The 12,962-nt window shown below is 37.9% G+C and overlaps 1 long non-coding RNA gene across 1 annotated transcript in view; it reads right to left on the bottom strand.

Annotated features, from left to right (window-relative positions):
* The window catches only part of LOC127550390 (uncharacterized), a 52,276-nt gene that overhangs the window by 4,681 nt on the left and 34,633 nt on the right, over window positions 1–12,962 (bottom strand). Inside the window, exon 2 of the long non-coding RNA XR_007950858.1 lies at window positions 3,596–4,055. This is a non-coding gene — a long non-coding RNA (uncharacterized LOC127550390). The remainder of the gene's footprint in view (window positions 1–3,595; window positions 4,056–12,962) is intronic.

Here is a 12,962-nt window from a genome sequence, read left to right on the forward strand (position 1 = left end):
TTCACACTGACCAATTAAAATTGGGCATGCTTAATTTTTAATTAGATCACTCAGAATATGGGCCACTCAAGATGTTATTCCCTTTATAACCTATGATTCGTCAAGCCAAATTTTGCACCTTTTAAAATCAGTGACTGGGCTGTTCAGAATAGTTAATTAAGATCTGAAAAGTGGAAAATCTAAAATAAGCTTTGCCTCACACCCATATAGACATGTATGTTGTATGTGTAAATCTCTATACACATATAGTATATATTATTGCATCTTACATATACCTGCAATATTATTCAGTGTTAGTTAAAGTTAGTAGTTAGTAAAGTTAAAGTTAGTTAAAGTGCTAGTTATGCAGTCAGTAAGCTACAATGATTGTAGCTTTGCATTTAGGGACAGAGTACCTGAATTTAAATCCTACCATCACCTGGAGGCAGCTAGGTAGCTCACTGGATAGTGTGACCTTAGGCGAGTCACTCAATTCTGTTTGCCTCAGTTTCCTCACCTGTAAAATGAGCTAGAGAAGGAAATGGCAAACCACTCTAGTATCTCTGTCAAGAAAATACCAAATTGAGGTTATGGAGAATTGGACACAAATGAAATGACGGAACAACAACAAAAACCACAATCTGATGTTCTGAAAAATACTAACATTTTTCAAAATTCAATTTTCTTATCTAATAAAAAGGGTAAACTGATTAGAGTCTTAAATGCAGCTTTTTAAGCTACAAGCCTCTATTGGTGCAGGGTGTTTCCATTTGAGAAATTCTCTTATACTGATAGAATCAAAGTTATGAATTAAAAAAATGGAAAATGATAATTTTACTCCCTACTCCCTAGAGCTATTGTCAGCATCAACTTATAATCAGCCACTATAGGGCTGGCCTTATAAAGGCAAATCTTGAAATGATTGCCAACATCACCAAGAGAAGCATTTAAATTTAATCCACTCCATGAAGAGATTAATTAAGAAAGATATAGTGCATACTCTATAGTCCCTGCTGCTGGGGATGATGAGGTTTGGTGGATCACTTGAACTCAGGAATTCTGAACTGCAGTAGGGAGGGTGAGCGAGTGAGAGAATAATCATTTATATAACATCTACTAGTGCCCAGAACTTAAACAAAAGAAGTATTATTTCATTTGTATCTTACAATAACCACAAAAGGTAGATGCTGTTATTATAGTTGAGGAAATGAGAGAAACAGAAATTAAGTGTTTTGCTAAGTGTTACACAGCTAATAATGGCATATAAATGGCTAGTAAATAGTGTCTGAAGTCACGTTTGCACTCAGGATTTCCTGACTCAAGCCCAACTCTATCCACTGTACCATCAAATATTTCTATGTCTGTAGGGCTAAAGGAAATTAGAAAGCCACACTAATACCAATGTAGCAATAGAGTAATCCTCTGGGAAAGAAGGCAGGTCTAAGTCAGGTTGGGGCAGATCAAAGCCTTTGTGCTAGTTAACAGTGGGATCACTTTGTTGTGGCCATCTTGGGTGATACAAGAAAAATCAATCTTTAAAAAAATCACTTGAGGGCATCCAGGGCAAGAAAATTTGTTCATTAGTTGGTCAACTTGTAACTTAAATTTATGCCCCCGATTCATCTCCATTACCTGGGATCTATGAGGCAAATCCTTACTAGCCAGGATTATTCATTGTATTTCTGAAAAACATGTAACATTTCACTGGCTAGCAGTTTTGTTGAATATTAACTTTAGATATGACCCAAAAGGTCACCTAGTTTTTATGTTTCCCCCCAAAATGAGTATCTTCCTAAATATTTCCAACATATGCCATTATTCATCCTCTGTTTAAATGTTGGACAATTTGGTGGAGAGAAACGCTAAAACATTGGACTTTGGGACAAAAAACCCCCTGAATTTGAATCCCAGTTTGGAGCTTTTCTAGTTACGTGACTGTGCGCAAGTCCTTTAACTTCTTCAATGTCCTTATCTATAAAATAGGGATAATAATTTCTGCCTTAAGTACATCAGAGTTGCTGTGAAGAAAATTTCTTGCAAACCCAAAAATTCTATAAATGTGTGGGCTGTCACCTGTAGCTAGGGGCAGGTGGATAGAGTACCAGGTCTGGAGTCAGGAAAACACCCTCCTGAGTTCAAATTTAGCATCAGACACTTACTACCTATGTGACTCTGGGCAAGTCACTCAACCCTGATTGCTTCAAGTAAAGTTCACTACCTTCCATGGCAGACTATTTCATGGTTGGACAGTTTTAATAGTTAATAAGTTCTTTCTTATGTTGAGTAGCAATCTGCTGTTTTATAACTTCCAGTTACTGGATTTTGATCTCCCCTTTACTCTTTTGTTCCTTATATATTGAATCATTCATCTTAGTTGATGATTAAATTCAAAAGAGAAAAGAAAAAAATTTAAAATACTCAAGTGTAGAGCACTTTAAAACACTATTGAAATGTCAGCTATGCATGTCTATTTTTACTAAGCTCCCTCGTTAAAATGTGGTGTCCGGAACTGAATATGATACTCCAGATGGGGTCTGGGCAGGGCAGGGGACAGTGGGACTATCACCTTTCTCACTTTGCATCTTGGGCTTCTGTTAAAAATGGGCTTGTGACATTCTGTGGGGTTTTAAATGATTTATTTAACTCAACTTCTATGGTGTTCTTCTCAGTAAGTCAAATTATCTTAAAGAGCCCAAATGCAGTTAGTCATAAATACGTCAGAGATCATTTTTAAGCAATGTTGCTCATTAGTGGGGGACCCTTGCTCTTTCAGACATCCCAGTACTTCACAGCCCCCTCCCTGGTAGAACTCATAGTCCTAAAGGAGTGAGCACTTTCATTGCTAGTGAAGGAGCTGAGTTGGGATGGAGATGTAAGGATGTGAAAGAACAGTCAGACCTCAAAGCTGCCTTGAACGTGTTTATTTCTGGTTCTTTGGAACAATTGTTTTAGGTTCTTTGATGACAAATTTCTGTTTCAATGTCACTGCTAGACAATGAATTGACATCATAGTTACTTTGTCAATTATTGCTAAAACCAAATCTGCTTGGCTAATCCTTAAGAAAATCTTCCCTTGGCTCTGCTAGCTCCTCAGGCTATTATTCTATCACTTTCCTCCTTTTTTACTGCCAGGTCCTCTAGAAAGAGGCATCTCCTCTCTGCTCCTATTGCCTTACCATCCACTTACTCTGTCACTTCTCTCTATCTCAATAGCTAGGGGCAGCTAGAGGGCAAGGTGGATAGAGTGCCAGGTCTGGAGACAGGAAAACACCCTCCTGAGTTCAAATTTAGCATCAGACACTTACTACCTATGTGACTCTGGGCAAGTCACTCAACCCTGATTGCTTCAAAACCAAACAAAAATATTTATATGCTACTCCAAGTTCCTCTATTGGAACTATTCTCTCGAGGTAATAAAGAACCTCTTAATCATTCCATATAAAGACAGCTTAAAAGTTTTCCTCCTCCTCTTTTCTGCATCAATTGACTTTGTTGGGACCCTGTCCATCTGGATACTCTCCTTTTTGATTTTTGAGTAACTGCTGTAATCCTGGTTCTCCTCCTACCTCTCTGACCACTTTTCTTGGTTTTCACTGGTTCATCATCTTTCTCTTACCTTATAAATGTAGCTGTCCTCCAAGGCTGTATGCTGGTTCCTCTTCTTTCTTTATATTCTCAGCAAATCCTAAAGGTTCAATAAATCACTTCTACAACTCTCAGTACTACAGAGTCCTAAATCTTTCCCCAGAATTCCAATCTCCCCATCTCCAACTGCCTATCATCAATACATGAATGTTCAAACTCAACAGCTCCAAAATTGAGCTTACGTTCTTCCCTCCAAACTGACAACTACTTCCATCTGAATCCAAAATTTATGAAAATGAGATCATTATTCTTATTCTCCCAGATGCAAACCTCAGTTTGAAGATCATTTTTATTTTTCTCCTTATTGTCCACATCCACAAAGTTCCAATCTTATTAATATTACCTCAATGTCTCTTGCATCTCTCTTCTTCTTTCCATTCAGATTTCCATCAGTCAAAGAGCTGTTCGATAGTTATTGTTCATCCTTCATTCTGGAAGAGATAAATGACGTCAGAAAAGTGATGTCTAGAATTGCAAGTGAATGGACTTAAATGAGGCAGAACTGGGCAAAGTCATCAGCTTCATTCTCTCCTCCAGTGGAGTCCAGTAGTGGACAGTTGGAATAACCTCCTAATTTGCCTTCATCCTTAAGTCTCTATTCTTTTATACATCCTTTATATAGCAACCCCTCCTCCCTGGGATAAAGCCATGGTTACCCTGCCCTAGTTATGGTTCTACCAGAACTGAACAAACTATTGTTTGATCACTGTGGAGGATAGTGAGGTGCTTACTTTCTGTGATCAAAATACTATATTTCCATTAAAAATGCCTTAGATTGTAGTGTTAGTTTTTTTTTTCCTTAGCTAGATCAATGTTGCCCTATATTGAACCTTTTTGATCCTTTAAAACTCCAAGGCATTTTTCATAGGAGCTGCTGACAAATCAGGTCTTTTCCATTCTGTCCCTGAATAGGTGTTTTTTTTTTGAACCTGAGTCCAGGACTTTATATCTGTCCCCATTAAATCTTGTCTTGTTAGTTTAAGTCCATATTTCAGTCTGCTGAGATCATTTTGGATGCTGATTCAAATGACCGATTACAGGGCTTGTTCTGAGACCTTTCAATCTCCTGGCTGGGCTAGCAGCATCCCAACTGTGCTATACTTCCCAGGTGCTGAACATGCAGATGCATTTGGAGAAATGTCTCTACTTTGCTTGAAATAATACAGAAAAGCACAAGCTGAGATTTTAAGCCTGAAATGCAGCCTTATGCCAACAATGCCCACAATACCCACAGCCAGCTCTTCCCAGCTCATTCAGCCACTTTCAAACACGAACATATTATGTCCCAAGGTTCCTTTCAAATAATCCTATTTTGAAACGTTTATATACACACTAGGGAGAGAATGGGGATATTTTGCATGTAATGGGAAAGGCACATGAATAAAACCATGGTGATTTATCTTCCATTCCCAAAGTTCTTTTGGGGGTCGATGGGGCCTGGTTTGGGCCCAGCTCAGAATGAGTTGCGGGGTTTTGCCAGGGTTTTGTTAGGGTCTGTCAATCATGCTTGTCAGTAAAAGGAGGCTGCACTGTATTGAATGCCTTGATACTGCTGAGGTAAATGATGTTCTCTCCTGAGCTCTGAGTATTTTCTAGGCTGGGGCTCAGAAGTCTGCTGGGGTAGTAAATAAAAGATCCACTTCAGAGAAATTCTTTTCTTTTCTTTTCTTTTTTTTTGGGGAGAATAATGAAAGGGTTTTTTTTAGTGCTTTATCCAGAATTATCTCTAATAACTTCACACAATGTAGACAACAACTGTATGCTGTAAGCCATCTCAGGCATGTGCTTAGTTTTAATGTCCTGGTGTCTTGTCCATCACCCAGCAAGCTTGGGTTACTTCTTCCTCTCCCATCTTCCAGAGGGATATACTTGGGAATGTGACATCAGCTGTTAGAGCAAAAGCCATTGATAAATATAAGCTCAAAGACATTAATGACATGGCATTATCTAAAGTTTGGGTTCAGACTGGTGGATTTAGCATCAGAAGACCCGTGTTTGAGTCCTTTTTCCAGTGCTGGCTGGCTTAGTGAACTTGTGCAAGTCCTGTGACCAAGCTGTAATAGAAAAGTCCCTAGTTTTAGAGGGAAAGAACTCTGGTGCTCCAATCTCAGTTCTGTTACTTCTTAGCTTTGTAATCTTATTCAAGTCATTTCTCTGCTTTAAACCTCAGTTCTGAAGGATCATAAGATCATAGATTTAGAGCTTCGAGGGACTTTTGAGTTATGTAATCTCACTGACTTTATTTAACAGAGATGAAGTAATGTGCTAGCTTAAGATCAGTGCATAAGCAATAAGTAGCAGAAATGGGCTTCTAATTCTGTTCTCTGACTTCAAATCCAGATCTTTCTTCACTATACTATCTTGATGATTTCTAAGAGCTTCTCCAGTTCTACACTTTTGGGTGTCTGTAATACTTTCAAAGTTTTCATAGCATTCCCCTTACAACCACCCTATGAGATTCATAGTGCAGGGATTATTATCTCCCTCTCCTCTCTTTTATGACAAGGAAAATCAGGCTCAGAATGAAAACTTGAATTTAAACCTGGATTCTGCTACTCCCTATATGACTTTGGGAAAATGATTCAACCTCTTTGAGTCTCAGTTTCCACACCTATAAATTGAAGCCATTCAATCAGCTGAGCTCTAACACCCCTTCTGCTTCTAAAGCTATGATGTTATGAGTGTCCCCTGGTCTTGGAATTCCTCCCCACCTGCTAATACTAGTCTTTGGGTCTCCTAACAACATGCAGCATTCCAACACTCATCCACCAAGACTGGCTGTTAACCCTTGATTTTACAGGAGAGGCAAGCATCACTAGGTACCTCTGTGAAGACTAGGAGGTCTTGGATAGCTGTTAGTCCTTAAAAGATAGCTATTCTGAGGAAAAAAAACTTCTTTACGGCACTAGTCAAAAGGGAAGCTTTCCTCAGCTTGAAGTGGCTCTTATGCTCCTTCAACAGAGGTGAAATGTTCCCAGGTGGGAAATCCCTGCTCATACTTTGTAAATGGCTCATTCTTCTCACCCTGCTCGTTTTCCTACTGTCGAAACAAGAAGTTTATTTTTGGCTTCAACCAAAGCATGCCTGCAGGTTCAAAAATATTCCATGTGGAATGTGTGGGGTGGTTGGCAGGTTTGAATATTCTGGGACTGATACACAAGGATCTTGGGTGGGGTGGTGGGAAGAAATAAGAGAGCTGTTCCCTCAGACATGGGATGGAGTGCTATTGCCTTAGAAACAATCTATATAGCTTCTCAAGAAGCTCTGAAGGAGGGCTAATCTGAGAGACAGACAGACAGAAAGAGAGGAGGGAAGAGGAGGGAGAAAGAAGAATAGAGAGGGAGGGAGGAGAGAGAGAGGGGGAAAGAGAAGGAAAGAAAGGGGGAGAGAAAGAGAGGGAGAAGAAGAGGAAGAAAGAGGGAGAGGAAGAGGAAAAAGACAGACAAGAAGAGAGAAAAGAAAGGGAGAAAGGGAAGAGAGAAAAGGAGAGGGAAAGTGGAAGAGAGGAAGAAAGAGAATGAGAAGAGAAGAGTGAGAAAGGAGAGCAAGAGTCAATCAGAAACACACACACACACACACACACACACACACACACACACCCCTATATGCAGAGATAGAAACAGAGACACATAGAGACAGAAACTGAAAAAGCATAGCAGACCAGAACTGAAAGGGATCTTAGAAATGACTTAGTGATGTTGGGCAAGTCACAGAATTACAGAGCCTGACAGAAGGAGCCTCATAAACCATATAATCCTTCTACCCTAGAAACAATTTATACAGCTTCTCAAGAAGCCCTAAAGGAGGTCTAATCTGCAGACAGCTCTCTTTGCACCTCTTATCTCAATGGCACCCCAGGCAAGTGGTCATCTTGGTGAAATGTTTACATTACTTCTCAAAGGATCCTAATCCACTTCTGGAAAGAAATTTTTATTTACATCCAACTGAAGTCTGTCTCTTTGAAAAGCATAGGCGTTGTCTCTTTATTAGGAAGCAATGTGGTTAGGAAGTTTTTCTTTACATCTAACTTAATGTTTGTTTCTTTGAAAGGCACAGACGCTAGTTGCTTAGCCCTGGCAGAAATACAAATCTTTTCTATTCAATGCAATTCACCACTGAAATCTTGCTGCTCTCTCCATTTCCCTGCTCCAGAAACAACAAATGAATAAATAATTCCTAACTTCCATTCTGGCACTACTGTCTTTTATTTTCATGTTTCCAATCCTACTCTCTCATTTCACAGAACCCAGGTCTTCTCTACATCCTAGTGATCTTTTTGCTTCTTGTGTTTATAAAAGTTTTCACTACTAGAAACTGGAGAACAGGGAACAGAAAAAATTGGGGTATAAGGGGGAAGGTATGAAATTATAAGAAGTCTTAGAAAACCTTTTTGTGTCAACCCAAGTCTTCCTTGAAATGCACATGGATGTAGGCCAGATTTTTCTTAGATCTTCTCTGCCCACTCAGCGATCAGTTTTTATTTTGGGGAATCAGTCCTGCCCTCAACCTCATCTCCTTTTTATTATCTGGGTTTGTGTTCTAAGATTTCTTTATTTCATAAGGAAGACAAATAAAGTCCCATTCTTAGACCCACTCCCATTTTCTACTCCCTGAAACCATTTTATTTTAATGCAGAACTCTGTTACTTTTGGAATGAAAAGAACTCATTTTGAAGGACTAAATATTCTCAAAGTAGTACTTAAAAAGAACAAATTAGATTTTGTTGCAAAATAGCCAGGTTTTTCTTGCCACAAAATACCTTTCTACTAACATAGATGATGGTCTTTCCATGCCTTCATAAACAATACTTTTTTTTTAATAAAAAAGATTATTTTTATGTTGCCTTTATTTTCAAATGTATCCCTTTCCCCTTCCTTATACAGTGAACCACTTTGTTATACAAAGAATTAAAAAGAGATAAAAAGCAGTTTAGCAAAATTAGTTAATACATCAACCCACTCTGACACTGTATGCAAGATTCCACAGCCATAGTTCCCTACCACTGTAAAGAAGGGAAGGAAGTTCATCTTCTCACTTTTTCTCCAGGGATAAGGCTGGTCATTGATATTAGTGCAATTTTGTATTTTTTAAAATTATATTTTCATAAATTGCTTTCCTGATTCTGCTTCCTTCACTTTACATCCGTTTATCTGCTTTCCTGTCCTTTGCATTCTCCCTATTCATTCATTCTTATGATATGATTATATTCAAGTACTTCAATGTTTTTAGCCATTCTCTAATTCTTTGCTTTCAGAAGGCAGTTTCATAAATAACTGTGACTGAAATTTTCTTCCATTGATGACAAGTGATATGATGATGAGACCTTCTGAAATTAGTCTAGTCATTGGTGAACACATACACACACACACACACACACACACACACACAATCCCTTTTCAACTGGATAAAAGGCTCTATCAGACTTTGTTCCTTCATGGTGCCATAAAGCATTTGGGAACAATCTTAGGGAAGACTTTGTAAGCACAGTATACACACACACACACACACACACAAACACACACATATGTATATATACATTCATATCTGTTCACATATAGAAGTACACAAACATGTGTTCATATATATAAATATACACATGCATGTATATTTGTATATACACATATGTGTATGTGTATATATGTATAATGAGAGTCTCAAGGGTAGAAAGGCTCCACAAGACATTAAGTCCAACTCAATATAAAGTCTCTTACAACATCCTTAAGTAGTGGTATTTAATCTTTTACACAAAATATCTTCAATAAGGAAAACCATCACATTACTTCCAAAGGTAGCCCACTGCACTTCTGGATTTTTCTAATTGTTAGGAAAATTTTTCTTCCCAGGAAACCCAAATATGCCTCTTTATAATGTCCACAAATCATTCCTAGTTCTGCCTTTAGACTCAAACAGAACATGGCTTCTTCCTCTTCCATGTGAAATTCTTTCAAATACTTGAAGATAACTGTCACGTATGTACTAAATCTTCTCTTCTCAAGGCTATATATAGTCCTTTAACTACCGGCACAATCTCAAGGCCCCTCACCATCCCACTCCTGCTTATCTTTTTCTGGACACTTTCCAGTTTGTCTATTTCATTCTTGAAAAGTGGCATTAAACTGAACAAAATACTCCACGGGGGAAGTGACTGAGGAGGTACATTCATTAGTTTCAGTTGTGTGTGACTCTTCATGATCCCCTTTGGGATTTTCTTGGCAAAGACTGCAGTAATTGGCCATTTCCTTCTCTTTATTTATTTAACTTATTTAACAGATAAGGAAACTGAGGCAAAAGGCCTCAGTTTCTTTATCTGTTAAGTAAGTGATTTGCTTAAGTTCACACAGCTAAGACACTTTTGAGGTTAGATTTGAATTAAGGTCTTGCTGATTCCAGGAGCAGCACTCTATTTATTGCACCATCTAGCAGCCTCTGTGGAGGAATACAGCAGAACTATTTCCTTACTTAATAGAAGGCTCAACCACACCTTGTGCTTTTCTGTGATATAACATCAGGATGGATGTTAGTGGAGAATTGTTCTAGGCATGATGCCTTTTTTAGTGGAGCACATATATTTTGGGTTTCCAAGCCACACTGTTGACTTCTATGAAAATTACAGTGCACCAACATTCCCAGATATTTTTTGTCTGCTTTTTAGCCACCTCTCTCTGATCTTGTATTTGAGAAGCTGATTTTTTTTATCCCAAGTATAGGACTTTACATTTCTTCCCACTAAAATTTATTTTACTAGTTGGTCCAAACTTTTAATCTATTAAGCTCTTGGTTAGCTGCCACTCCTAGCTTTGTGTTGCTTAAAAATTAAATAAATATGCCATTTCTGCCTAGGAGACTTTAGACTAACTCCATCTGCCTTAGTTTTTATATTTTTATTATTTTATATTATGCATAATATTTGTTATTTTATATATTTATTACTTTAATTAATACATACAAGATAATAGAAGACAGTGTGATGGTAGCGGGTAGTAAGCTGATCTCAAAGTCAAGACAACCTGAACTCGGTTCTGCCTCTAGCACATATGAGCTGTGTGACTCTGGGATGCTTCTTGGTGCTCCACACAACTTCTGAAGGCTCAAAGTTACAGAAAAGGTGCTAATGCGTACCTGTAGTAGAATTTCCTCCTCAAGGAGTTTCCTGTATCAGGGAAAAATACAGGAATCTCTTGCTTTATCTATACAAAATAATGACAGTGACAGCAATAATAATGATTAGCATTTATATGTCCACTTTAAAGGTGCAAAAATGCTATACAAATGTTATCTCATGTGATAACCATCATTCTTTCTACTTTGCAAATGAGGAAACTGAAGTTGAGAGATTAAGTAATATGCCAGGGGACAGGTAGTTATGCCAACCACAGTAGACAGAATGCTGGGTCTAGATCAGGAAGGCCTGGATTTAAATCTGCCCTCAGATACGTACTAATTATATGATCCAGGAAAGTCACTTAACTCTGCCTCAGTTTCCTCATGTGTAAAATGAGCCTGGAAAAGGAAATGACCAACATTCCAATATCTTTGCCAAAAAAAACCCCAAATGGAATTACGAAGAATCAGCTAGAACTAAGTGATTATATAACAAGTGAATAATTTACACTTTTAGTGAATTTTGAAATCTCCACTAGATAATCAGAGTTGATGACCAGGCTCAGGAATTCATAGTTAAGTTAGTTTTGCAAAGTCACAACAGATTTTCTGCCAGGGAAATCAGGAAGGAGAAGTAAGAAAATGTTTAGGACTGATGGCTAGAAGATCTGAGTTCCAGTTCAATCTCTTATTAACTTTTTTTGTTAACTTTAATCAAGGTTCTTTCTGTACCTAATTGGGTTTCGTTCTTTTTCTCTATAAAGTGAGGGGATTAGATTAGCTGACCTTTATGCTCTCTTCCAGTAGTGACATATTAAGATTTGAGGCTGCTATGTTATGGTACCAGGATTGTTTATCAACTCTCCTTTGTTGAAAGTTTTCAGTTGATAGGTAAAGATTCCCTCCGATGCCAGACTCTGCTTTGGCCTTGTAGAGAATTGTTGTTGATAGATATATTTTTTAGCTTTATGGAGCAAGAAAACGATTTTGATAGGATGCCAACTGGCATATACGGAGCAGAACCGGGTTAGAGACAATAAAACTGAAATTGTTTTTGGATTGATGTGTGTTTTAATTTTAATGAGGCTGATCTTCCTTTCCCCTCCTGCCCCAACCCTCTGGCCAGGGAGGGAGAGAAGTCATACCCCTAAAGGGTGATGAAGGGATGCAGTTTCTTGACAGTTCTAGGCTAGAGAAAAGACAATGAAAATTGTAGGAATCACAGAACCAAGATTGGGCAATGCTGACTTCTCCTTGGTGGGAGTCTGCTGCTCCACTAACAGAGTAGATGGTAAAGGTAGGTGATGCAATAAAATAATACCAAACCTGGGATCCAAAGAATCAGCCTTGATTCTTGTCTCTGATATTTACTAGCACCCTTCCCTTGTGATTTTTATCCTTTATGCCCTTTTCCTTTCATGGTACTGGCCTAGCTGAAATCAATTTTAGCCATTTTCAGTGAGGAGAAACCAGTTTTTTTGAGTCAAAGTCACTGAATCTTTATTTTAATTTTTTTAATATTTTATTTTTTCCCCAATCACATGTTAAAACAATAAAGAAATTTTTTTAAAGTTTTGAGTTCCAAATTCTGTCTTGCTCTCTCCCTTTCTGAATGATAAACAATACAATATAGATGATACATGTGCAATCATGTAAAACATTTGCAGATTAGTCATTTTGTATAAGATTAGAAGAAAGAAAATAGGAAAGAAAGTGTAAAATAGCAGGCTTCAGTGTCTAATAAGACAATGTCAGTTCTTTCTCTGGAGGCAGTTAGCATGCTTCATTTTGAGTCCTTTGGGATTATCTTGGATCATTTTATTGGTGAGAATTGCTAAGTCATTCACAGTTCTTTATTGTACAATATTGCTATTACTATGTACAACATTCTCCTGGTTCTGCTCATTTCACTTTGTATTAGTTCATGCAATCTTTTTGGGTTTTTCTGAAATCACTCTGCGTCATTTCTTGAAGCTCAATAACATCACAATCATATACCAGAATTTGTTCAGCTATTCCCTAGCTACTCAATTTCCAATTCTTTATCACCACAAAAAGAACTGCTATAAATATTTTTGTATAATTAGGTCCTTCCCTCTTTTTAAAATCCCTTTGGGACAGATCCAGATCACTCAATCTGCAGAACAGGAAGGTCCCACGGAGAATAATCAGTCCAACCTTCTCATTTGGCAGAAGAGGAAACTGAGGCCCAGAGATGTGCAATGATCAGCACACCT

Source organism: Antechinus flavipes, chromosome 2 (genome assembly GCF_016432865.1).
Source record: "Antechinus flavipes isolate AdamAnt ecotype Samford, QLD, Australia chromosome 2, AdamAnt_v2, whole genome shotgun sequence".
NCBI classification, from domain to species: domain Eukaryota; kingdom Metazoa; phylum Chordata; class Mammalia; order Dasyuromorphia; family Dasyuridae; genus Antechinus; species Antechinus flavipes.